Genomic DNA, 11,525 nt, shown 5'->3' on the forward strand with positions numbered 1-11,525 from the left:
TTGGGAGGTGTTAGCTGGCCATGATTGTTTCATGTCTGGAATTCCCGTTTTCAGACTGCTGTTCTTTATTTACTGTTCTGATTTTAGAGTTTTTTAATACTGGTACCCAGATTTTGTTCATTTTCATGGTTCTCAACTTTCTGTTGAAATTGTCCATATGCTTGTGGATTTCAATGGCTTCTCTGTGTAGTCTGACATGCTGGTTGTTAGAGTGGTCCAGCATTTCTGTGTTCTCCAATAATACGTATGCTGTGTCCAGGTTGGTTCCTCAAGTGCTCTGCTATGGCTGACTTCTCTGGTTGAGCTAGTCTGCAGTGCTTCTCATGTTCCCTGATTCGTGTCTGGGCAGTGCTGCGTTTGGTAGTACCTATGTAGACTTGTTCACAGCCGCATGGTATACGGTAGACTCCTGCAGATGTAAAAGGATCATTCTTGTCCTTTGCTGAACATAGCATTTGTTGGAGTTTTAGTGGTACTGGCATGCAACAAGGGAGTTGTGTGCCAGCCCTAACAAGCAGTCCAGCTACAGCTCTTTAGACCAACTGAAGTCACTGAGTCCCTTTCAAAGGCAACCCCATCTGGAGCACATTACAGTTTTCAATACGAAGGCATGCGTAACCATCACCAGATCAGACTTCCCAGGAATGGGTGCAGTTAGCACACAACCGTTTGCTGTGCCAATGCATTCCTTGTCACTGTTGAAGCCTTGACTTCCAGTCTTAGGGCTGAATCCAGGGGCATGCCCAGAAATGTAAACCTTCATTTTCAGGGAGAGTGTCACACAGGCTGAATCAAATCCCTATTCCCAGATCTGTCTTTTGATGAACCAGGAGCACCTCTGTCTTATCTGGATTGAGCTTCGATTTGTTTCCCTCATCCAGTCCATTACAGCTGCCAGGCTGGAAAGAGATGAGAAAGCTGACAATGTGCAGTGGAGCCTAGGCTTGCAAAACCAAAGCACTACCTCTTTTTAATTAGCATGGCAAAGACACCATATGCCACACAGACGGATGAAATGTCCTTGTAACAACACATATATTGTTGCAAGACATCATTGTTATAATGCAACCTGTTTTTGACCAATCTTTTTTGGACTTTCAACAAATAAGACGCATGGGTTTTAGAAAAGACCTGGTCCTGATGGAGATACCTGCTCAGTTTTCAGTTAGTCTTTCTCTACAAAACAGGAAATGGAGCTCTTTCTCTCTGTACATGTCTGTCTGTGTGTAAATGTGTATATGTATGTATGGAAAACAGGCAAATGCACAATATTCACAGAGAGACAGACTCAGATCAATTTTAATGTCAGATAGTATCCTCATCCCATGGTTTTCTTTATAGCAAACTCATAATCAACAAATTGCAAGATGTCAGTCCCAATCCCAATGCAAATTGGTAAAACCTCTCTCAAGATTGTTGGTTTTAGGTAACAGACTACCACCCTCTTCAAATAGTCACAGAAGGAACCTGGAATCGCCATTTTTCCATGAATGAATTTCCTTCATGCCACAACTGGCTATAGAGATGTTTTCATTGTAACTCATCAGCCTTGTGCCTCTTAGGAATGTTACAGAACATCACAGTTATGTCAAATATTTCCATATTTAGTAATACCATTATTTTCCTTCTGGAGGAGGACAACAGGATCATGACAACATGGAACAGGAATCTGGTTAAGACCAGCTATCCAGACAAAGAGAAAGAGGGTGGATGAATCCCAATTTGAGTCTAAAAGAACTAATAACATGTATGTGAATGTTCACATTAATTCTAGGGATGTATTATTACTGCTTGGGACAAATGTTTGGTTTGAGACTTGTCTCTGCTGATATGTCTTTATTATTTAAATTACCCACCACTAAGCAGAGCCACACAGTAGTTCAGCAAATAGTGGAAGTTCACCAGAGGGGAAGAACTGTAAACGTTGTTTAACTCGTTGCTTTGCCTTCTGTAACTCCAAGACATTCAGGGCTGTAGTGGGGGGGGGGGGGGATTAGGGTTAGGGTCAAACCCCTCCCTGAAAATTTTCAGGTTTTTAAAAAACCTGGTTTATTCATGAATTTTAAATGGTTAACCAAATCCCCATGAGAGTGCACTGAAGCTTATCGATGGAGTCTGATTTCTAATATTTTTTGCGTTAAGGAACTACTCTTCATGATTCGCTAAAATAAAGTTTCAACCTTCCCTCCCCCCCCCCCCCCCCCCCGATTTATTTTTCCTGTCTATGGTCCTGAAGACATCTCCCTAAGACATACTTGTCTCCTGTGTTCAAAGCCACCAGATGGGTGGTAGGAGAGAATACTGATGTGGGGAGAACAGTTGCAGAAGCCAACCCCTCCTATATTCGTATTAAACAAATATTAATTTTTAAATTGGAACTCCCCCAGCCAACATAACCATGTTTTTGCATTATCCAAATATTTTTCAAAAGCAGCTCTGCACAGAGTGTGCTACAATAGTCCAAGGCCCCTTCCACACAGCCATATAACTTCGAACAGTGTGGTCCAACCTTTAGTTACCCGGAGCCAATCAAACTTTAGTATAGGAATGTGAGGGCCAGAGACATTCCAGAAAGAAAACAAATTACATAATTAATATTGAATTAAAAGGTAAAGGTTTTCCCCTGATGATAAGTCTAGTCGTGACCGACTCTGGGGGTTGGTGCTCATCTCCATTTCTAAGCCGAAGAGCCGGTGTTGTCTCTAGACACCTCCAAGGTGATGTGGCCGGCATGACTGCATGGAGCGCCGTTACCTTCCCACTGGAGCAGTACCTATTGATCTACTCACATTTGCATGTTTTTGAACTGCTAGGTTGGCAGGAGCTGGGGGTAACAGCGGGCGCTAATTCCGCTCCAGGGATTTGAACCTGGCACCTTTTGGTCTGCAAGTTCAGCATAATTAAAACATTTTTTCCAGTAAGAAGGGCAAGGGTCAACAAAAATTAATTGGTGGGCTGCATGCGGCCCGCAGGCCACAGGTTGGACCACACTGACTTAGAATATCAAGGCAGAATAACCCACAATATCTGCTTTGAACTGGGTTATTTGAGTCCACACTGCCATGTATCCCAGTTCAAAGCAGATATTGTGGGATTTTATTCAGCTGCGTGGAAGGGACCTAACTGGGGGGTGGAATTTGTTAAAGGATAATCCACTATGGCCAAACCAATGATCCCTCAGAAGGCACATCAGATACAATAGGGCAAAGGCCCCCCTATTAATGGCAGCCATATAGCCTTTCATAAGCAATTATAGGTCTAAGAGCATTCCTAAACTGCAAACATAGTCTTTCTGAAAGAGTGCAACTCCACACCAAGATGAGCCTATAATCCTGATCCCAGGTTGGTCTTCCTACTGAGCAAGAAAACTGCTGTCTTTCCTGGATTGAGATTAATTTCATTCACCTACATCTAAATCCTCACTGCATCTAGAGAATGATTCAGGGTGATCTATGTCATCTTGCTCAGCTTTTGTCTGGTATTCCCTCAAACTGTTCCTATAATGATAGTTGCTCATAGAAAAGTGTGGTTTCCTCCTATTAATCACTGTAAGAGGAGATATTTTCATTGGTTTTTCTCTCTAAGATACCTACTGTAGCCACTCACATGGGGCCAATGGCCCAGAATTGATGGAAAGCCAATTTTGTGAGCTCTAAATGTTGCCCTGGAAGATTTCTCTGTGCTAGGGCTATTTGTGACACTCTGATTTAACAATGGCGACAGCACAATCCAAAACTGAACCAGGCAAGTATCACCTCTTTAAAGAAAAGTGAGAATTCCTGGATGCAAATATATGCTGAGTGGACCAAACCATTTGCCCGTTGAGTTTCTCTGGCAAAGACTTAGAGCAGTCATCTCTAATCCAGCTCCTTCCAGATGTGTTGACATCAGCAACCATCATCCTCAGACAAAAGTGTTCTGGTGACTGGGCACAATGGGAATTCTAGTCTTGCACTTCGAAAGCCCACCAAGTTGGAGAAGACTGCTTTGGAAGATAACAGTTCAGAAGACTAATAGAGAGCTTGGCTTCCCGTCAATCATTTCCACCTTCAAGAGCCTGACTGTCCCCACACAGCCAATCTGAGGATTTATCTCCTGTCCATCTTAGTTAATAATAGCTACTTATATTCCTGTCTCCCCATCATTTTTGCCTAGTCATTTCTTTGAACTGTGTTTAGTCATGTTGGTCCTCTGACTGCAGGTAGCAAAGATTAATGGCACACTGTGCAGAAAGATACACACTTTGTTTTAAATGTGTGCATCAATTTTATTGGCTTCAAGGATGAGCATGTGAGCACTTCGGCAGGCTGTGAAGAGCTTTGTTAGAAAGCCGTGAGCCTGGATATACAGTAGAGTCTCACTTATCCAACATAAACGGGCTGGCAGAATGTTGGATAAGCGAATATGTTGGATAATAAGGAGGCATTAAGGAAAAGCCTATTAAACATCAAATTAGGTTATGCTTTTACAAATTAAGCACCAAAACATCATGCTATACCACAAATTTGACAGAAAAAGTAGTTCAATACGCAGTAATGCTATGTAGTAATTACTGTATTTACTAATTTAGCACCAAAATATCACGATATATTGAAAACATTGATTACAACAAAGCGTTGGATAATCCAGAAAGTTGGATAAGCGAGTGTTGGATAAGTGAGACTCTACTGTATATAGGTATGAACAAACATCACACACACACTTCCAGTTCTTCAGTACAGGAGAGTGAACCCTTTGTCACAGACATGGAAGTGGAAGGAATGGCAAATGGGACCATTCTGGAGGGCCACTCTACCACCTCCTTCTGCATGACAGGTGCTTGGGAGCAGGACCGTAGCCAGAAAAATTTTTTGGGAGGGGTTTTGAAAATTTGGGGGGGGGGGTTGAACCCCTAGCACATACCCCTCCTCGCTACAAACCTGTCAATATCTGCTTGAGATAGTGCCTGGAGGGACTCTTAATGTTTTGCATCTCATAGACTTAGCATGGGGATTTGATTAACCAGTTAAAATTCATGAGTAAACGAGATTTTTTTTATAACTTGAAAAATTTCGGGGGGGGGGGTTGAACCCCTAACCCCCCCCCCCCCCTCACTACAGGCCTGCTTGGGAGAGATCTGCCCCTACTTTGGCAAGTATTTTAGCAAGCAAATGAACAATAGGATCCCTAGGCGAATTGACCAATTGGGTCAGCTCTACTGAAAGATGAACTGAACCCTCCAACAGAGGTGGCAGAATGGAAAAAAGAACAATTTGCATCCTAAACCCCACAAACTGAAGATGTCTCTACCATTTCTTCAGCAGGGTAATTTGAGGGAAAGTGTGATGCCTGGGCCTTGCCAGCATTGTGGCAAACCAGATGGTCTCCACAACTCCCTCACACATCATGTCTCAGTCTCAGACCTCTCAGAACGAGGCTTTGTGGCCTCAGGAGTTCTCTAGTAAGCTGTGCCAGATGCATTTTGTAGGTGACATGGCTCTCTAGATAGGCAAGATGAGCTTGAGCTTGGTAGCAACAAGTTGTGTTTGTGTGAGCATGAGGGGGCGTGTTGTCCCTCCACCCAGGCAGGGACTTTTCTTCACAGCTACAAAACAAGAAGAGAGAGGATTAAACAGTGACCCTTTCACACTACACAGTTATATTATTCCACTTTCAGTGCCTGGGCGTTCAGTTTGGTGAGCCACAAAAGCACCTTTCCCAAAAATGCCAATTCATAATCCAGAACTATTGCAACTGAAGTGGAATAATAGTGCTATAATTCAACAGTGTGGATGAGCCTCTGGTCTTGCCTCTCAATCCATGACTAGGGATGTAATTACTAGGTAATTTTAACATCTGAGCATAACAGTTGTATATCCAACCCAAAATATATTATTTCATTTACTTTATAATGTGGGAAACTAGGCTTTGTAGGACCTTTCTGTTCATCCAGTGGAGCCCTAAAATTCTCCAGCTGATTGCACCATTGCCCAGGATCTCTAGACTAAATTTGTTTTTGTTTGTTTGTTTGTTTTTCTCATTTGGTACACAGGCCAGATGAAAGCTAGGGAGAAATAGTTCCAAATAACTTGCAATAACAGACAGGAAACAATCAGGGCCAATTAACACCTCCCAACAAAGGATTCCCCCAGGCAGGAAGCAGCCAGGCTTTGAAGCTGCAAGGCTATTCAATGCTAATCAAGGTGATTAATTGCAACAGTCATACTTGCCTCAAATAGAGTTCTTTCTCCCACCCTGGACATTCCACAGATATAGAACCCCCCTCCCCTGCCTAGTTTCCAATATACCTCACAACCTCTGAAAATGCCTGCCATAGATGTAGTTGAAACATCAGGAGAGAATGCTTCTGGAACATGGCCATACAGCCTGGAAAACTGACAGCAACCCAGTGATTCCAGCCATGAAAGCCTTCGATAACAACTTGCAAACAATTCCTATAACAATGGTATAACCATGTTGCATTACAATAACAATTTTATAAGGAATAACATCGTTTTTTGTAGTTTAACTATATCCTTTCAATTACTTGCATAGTTACAACACTACAGTCTCACTAAGTAATGGAGAAAAAATATATGATTCAGCTATTGCTTCATACTCTCTTATGGATATTGAGGTATTGACAAGAGGGGGTGATCTAAATACCCCAGAGGCACCAGATCATGTCTGAGTTTGGACACTAAGCAGGATCAGACCTGGTTAGTACTTGGATAGGAGACCACCAAAAATAGCAAGTGGCTATATTTCAGAGGTGTGAACTGGCAAAACCATCTCAGAGTATTCCTTTTGTAGGAAAGCCCTATGCAATTTATGGGGCCATTATAAGTGGCAGGTGACTTGAAGATTTGTAGCCAAGGGGGGGGGGGTGTTAGAGGTTTACTCATGAATTTTGACTGATTAACCAAATCCCCATGAGTGTCCACTGAAGTTTGTCTGTCTTGAGTGTCCACTGAAGTTTATCAATGGAGCCTGATTTCTAAATTATTTTGCGTTATGGAACTACTCTTCATGATTCGCTAAAAAAAGTCCCATTCCCCCCCCCCCCCCGAATTTTTTTTCTGGCTATGGTTCTGCATATGCCCATACATGTATATGGCATTCAAACCTTTGTACTTGTAATCTGCCCTGAGTCCCCCTAGGGAGAGAGAGTGGGTTAGACATTTTATTATTATTATTATTATTATTATTATTATTATTATTATTATTATTATTATACATTCATGGGAGAAGACAGTCCTGTAGCTTGTCATACTCATACTCAGGATCCTCTGAAGATGCGCTACAGATGCAGGTGAAACAACAGGAGAAAATGCTGCTAGAACACAGCCATACAGCCCAGAAACCACACAACACTCCAGTGATTCTGGCCGTGAAAGCCTTCAACAATACATTTAAAAGGAATTGTTTTAGTTGCTTTTGAGAAATAAGAAAGTTACTAGTCCTAACCTGCTTCTGTCACATAATTGTGCTTTAGTTTTGCCAAGCCTCCTCAACTTTGCTTCTCAATTCCCTTCCTGGCATGTTATTCCTTGGTCTGGGGCAGGCCCCAGTCACTCCCTTGAAGCTCCTCCTGGAATCTACTGGTCAGTCTGTGGCCTCATCCTGGCACAGCACTGCTCTCCCCCCCACAGTCCAATTGTGAGTCAAGAGATAAACAGGAAGCAACATTAGCCCATGTCGTAGCCCGCATCCCAGGCAGGAATGTGCCAGTGGCTGCACGTTGTTTGTTTTGAGTTTAAAGACTAGGTTTCTGACACGAGGAGCCAGAAAAAAACATGGCCCAAAAATACCCCACGATGATCTCATTGCAGTCACAGTCCTTTGGAGCTCTATGCAAGGAAAGACCCAGCCTGTGGAAAGAATATCCATGCCCCCAGCCACTTGCCCCACCTTGTTTATTGGTAGCATTCTAGGGAGACCTCTCTGTGGCCAGTTTCCTATCAAATGCGAGGCAGTGTCACCTTTCCACCTTTTTCCCCAGCACATGGCTTCTGATGAAGCAAAGACTGCCAAAAGAGGAGAGCCTTCCAAATTTATTGCTTGTCACTCTGTTCTGTCAGAAACAGCTCTTCTGTGCAAAACAGGAGGAGAATGGTCAATGCAGACCAGTTATGGAAGGGTGGTGGAGTGAATCAACAACATGGAAACAGAAACAGCACTTCTGCTTCTCTATAGACCGAGCCTGTTTACATGCCTCTTGTGACGACTCTGGGGATATCTGCCAGACATACAAGAGTGCAAGGAACAAATACAGAAAGAACTTGGGGGAAAGGACCCAGGTCTCTTGGTTCAGATGGGCATCTGTACTTGTGTGGAAAAACTCCAGTGGCGGATTCAACTTTGATGACCTCTATTATGCTTTTATCCAAATAGTGTCAACGCTGAGGGTGTATGTACACCAGGCATGGGCAAACTTAATCCTTCCAGGTGTTTTGGACTTCAACTCCCACAATTCCTAACAGCCTACTGGCTGTTAGGAATTGTGGGAGTTGAAGTCCAAAACACCTGGAAGGGTGAAACCTGATCTACACTATAGAATAACCATGGTTTGACACCACTTTAACTGTCATGGCTCAATGTTATGGAATCCTGGGAACTGCAGTTTGGTGAGGCACCAGAACTATTTGGCAGAAAAGACTAAAGACTTTATAAAGCTATAATTCCCATGATCCTGTAGCATTAAGCCGTAACAGTTAACGTGATGTAAACTGCATTAACTCTGCAGTGTAGATGCACTCTTACTTAGTGCCCATTAATCTGTAAGTCAGGGGATTTCAAGTTTGACAATACTATTATTTCCATAAATGTATATGACATTGCATTTTCACTCTGCCCTTTCTCTAAAGAATTCTGAGAAGTAAAGATTTATTTTCACACCAAGACTGTGGGATCGGATAAGCTATTAGATCATGCCTGTATGGTCACACAGTAAATTTCATGGCTCAATTAGAATTTGTAGCTATATATCCCTAGTCTCAGGCCAACCCTTCCCAGTCAAATCCCAATGCTGTGAATAAAGCCAGACTTTTAATAACAAAGGGTCAATCAGGCAAAGAAAGCCAAAAACTTTGTTCAAGAACAAAAGAAGATAATGTAGAATCGTATGTATAGAAATATTCTGCCATAGCTATGTGTTATGTTAGATACAGAATAAAGCTTAAGAAAGTTGCAGGAAATTAGTAATCTGCCTCGAGCCACAAGAAAATAATAATAATAATAATAATAATAATAATAATAATAATAATAATAATAATAGACCTGACAGAATGTGATTTGGTTGTAGAAAATATCATTTTGGGAGAATGGAATTAACCATCCCACATAAGCCCAGTGTAGAAATCTGACCCAAATCTCTTGTCCGCCACCAAGATGATATTTTTGTTGGTGAGGAAAACCAGTTGCAAATATGGATGCTTATCTTTATCCTGTCCTATAGCCAATAGAAACTGACTGGGATTGAGGATTATGCCCAGGGCAAGGGATGGCTATCTGTCTCTTAAGTGTCACGGTCTCATTTCAGATACCTTACATCTTCACAGGTACTGTTGATCCAAAAAAAGTAATTTGCCCCTGGGTTACCCCCATCCTATCTAGTTTGGTTCTGAAACTGAAGTTATATGGACATCAAGATTTCATGGGTTTTAGCTAGGATCAGAAACAACTTAGATTATGATTTGTATGGAACTAAGGCCCCTTGAGGCACAGTGGGTTAAACCGCTGAGCTGCTGAACTTGCTGACCGAAAGGTCCGCGGTTCGAATCTAGGGAGTGGGGGAGCTCCTGCTGTCACCAGCTTCTGTCAACCTAGCAGGACGAAAGCATGCAAATGTGAGTAGATCAATAGGTACCATTCCGGCGGGAAGGTAACGGTGCTCCATGCAGTCATGCCGCCCACATGACCTTGGAGGTGTCTGCGGACAATGCTGGCTCTTCGGCTTAGAAATGGAGATGAGTACCAATCTCAGAATCAGATACGACTAAACTTAATGTCAGGGGAAAACCTTTTCCTTTTCCTTAAGGACTGGAAAGGAATTGTAGATAAGCAGGGGGGCAGTTGTTCAATGAAAAGTGGTGAGCACATTTGGAAATCTCTTCAGGAAATTCAAGAGACATGCTATGTCAAATATGCCAAGTCATTTAAAACTATTTCTCCTTCTAATTCTAAAGCAGAGCTTAGAAAGTTGCTTTTGAGAAGCATAAATATAATGATATACTGAAGCTATCCATAACTGAACAGTTGGGTCCCAGAGCATTATTCTACCACTGTTTAATTATGGATGGCTTCAGCATGTTGTTACACACATTGTTCTTAAAAGTCAGTTTCCATACCCTGCAGTCTAAATTTAGACCTGATCAAGATCAGGTCCTACATGGAAAGGTGGAGTAAGTATAAACCTTCCTTTCTATATGTTGTTTACTTTAAAAGTCTGAAGGCCACTGCCTTTGATGTAGCCGTGGGCATGAATATATAGGGAATCTATCAATTTATACAAGCTGTCCTGGGAAGGAAAACAAGCAAACTCAAGCTTTACCTGTGGTTACGGGAGATCAGCCAGTTTGGCAAATAATCCTTCTTTGATGTTACAAATGATTCTATTTCCTACTTTGAACAGGAGAAATCTTAAAAGCATTCTAGAGAATCACAGGTTAACTTTCTTCCTCAAAGAGGCTCGGTTTGCTGCTTCCACTGGGCTCATTCATCAAGCCACAGACCTGCCCACAAAGTCGCATGTGTGAAGGAAATCTCCTTGGGCCCCCACATGGCTTATAATGCGACCCTGTCACCCCTCTGATTTAGCACAGTTCATTTCAGACATGGTACACAAAGCAGGACAAATGACTAGAGAATTGCCAGAGTACAAAGGCATAGCGGCCTCTTTACCCTCATCTATATTTGTCAAATGCTTTGCATGGTCCACCTTGGACGGGCTGCAAGGAGCTAATCCTCCCGAGTTTATGAACCTCAAATTTTGGCAAAGACTCATCTATCCCAGGACTGAGGCTAAATCATAATGGGCAGAATCTCTCCAGGGTCTCTTGGAAAAGGTTATGGATTCTCATTCCCAAGACTTGTGGTCTTTTACCAGAACATTAAATTGGATCCTCGCCCCATCCCAATACATAATAAAGCACACCAACTTGCACTGGGCTATAGGGCTCCATCCCTGAATCCCTTGCTGGTCTTTCTCTGAGGAACCAGTGGTGTATAAAGTCTTGTCCTGGGTAAGCAGGTGCCAGACTGCATCCAGAGACATTAATGAGATGGAGAGTTGGTTTTTATTTCCCTTTGGCAATTCCTTACATACTCTTTCTCTTCGGTGCTGCCCACAGAGAGAACTATGGCTCTGCTTCCAATGCAGCAGACACTCTCATTAATTTTGTGAGCCCAGTGCTGCTTGCCAGTCCAACGTGGCACAGGGTGGAGGAAGAGGAGGAGGAGGCGGCCCTCGGCCTCCTTGTCAGCCCAGCCCTGGCAAAAGGGAGCACGTGTCAGCACCTCAGGGCCCGGGATGCTCTGTGGTTAAG

Source organism: Anolis carolinensis, chromosome 3 (assembly GCF_035594765.1).
Source record: "Anolis carolinensis isolate JA03-04 chromosome 3, rAnoCar3.1.pri, whole genome shotgun sequence".
Classification (NCBI taxonomy): domain Eukaryota; kingdom Metazoa; phylum Chordata; class Lepidosauria; order Squamata; family Dactyloidae; genus Anolis; species Anolis carolinensis.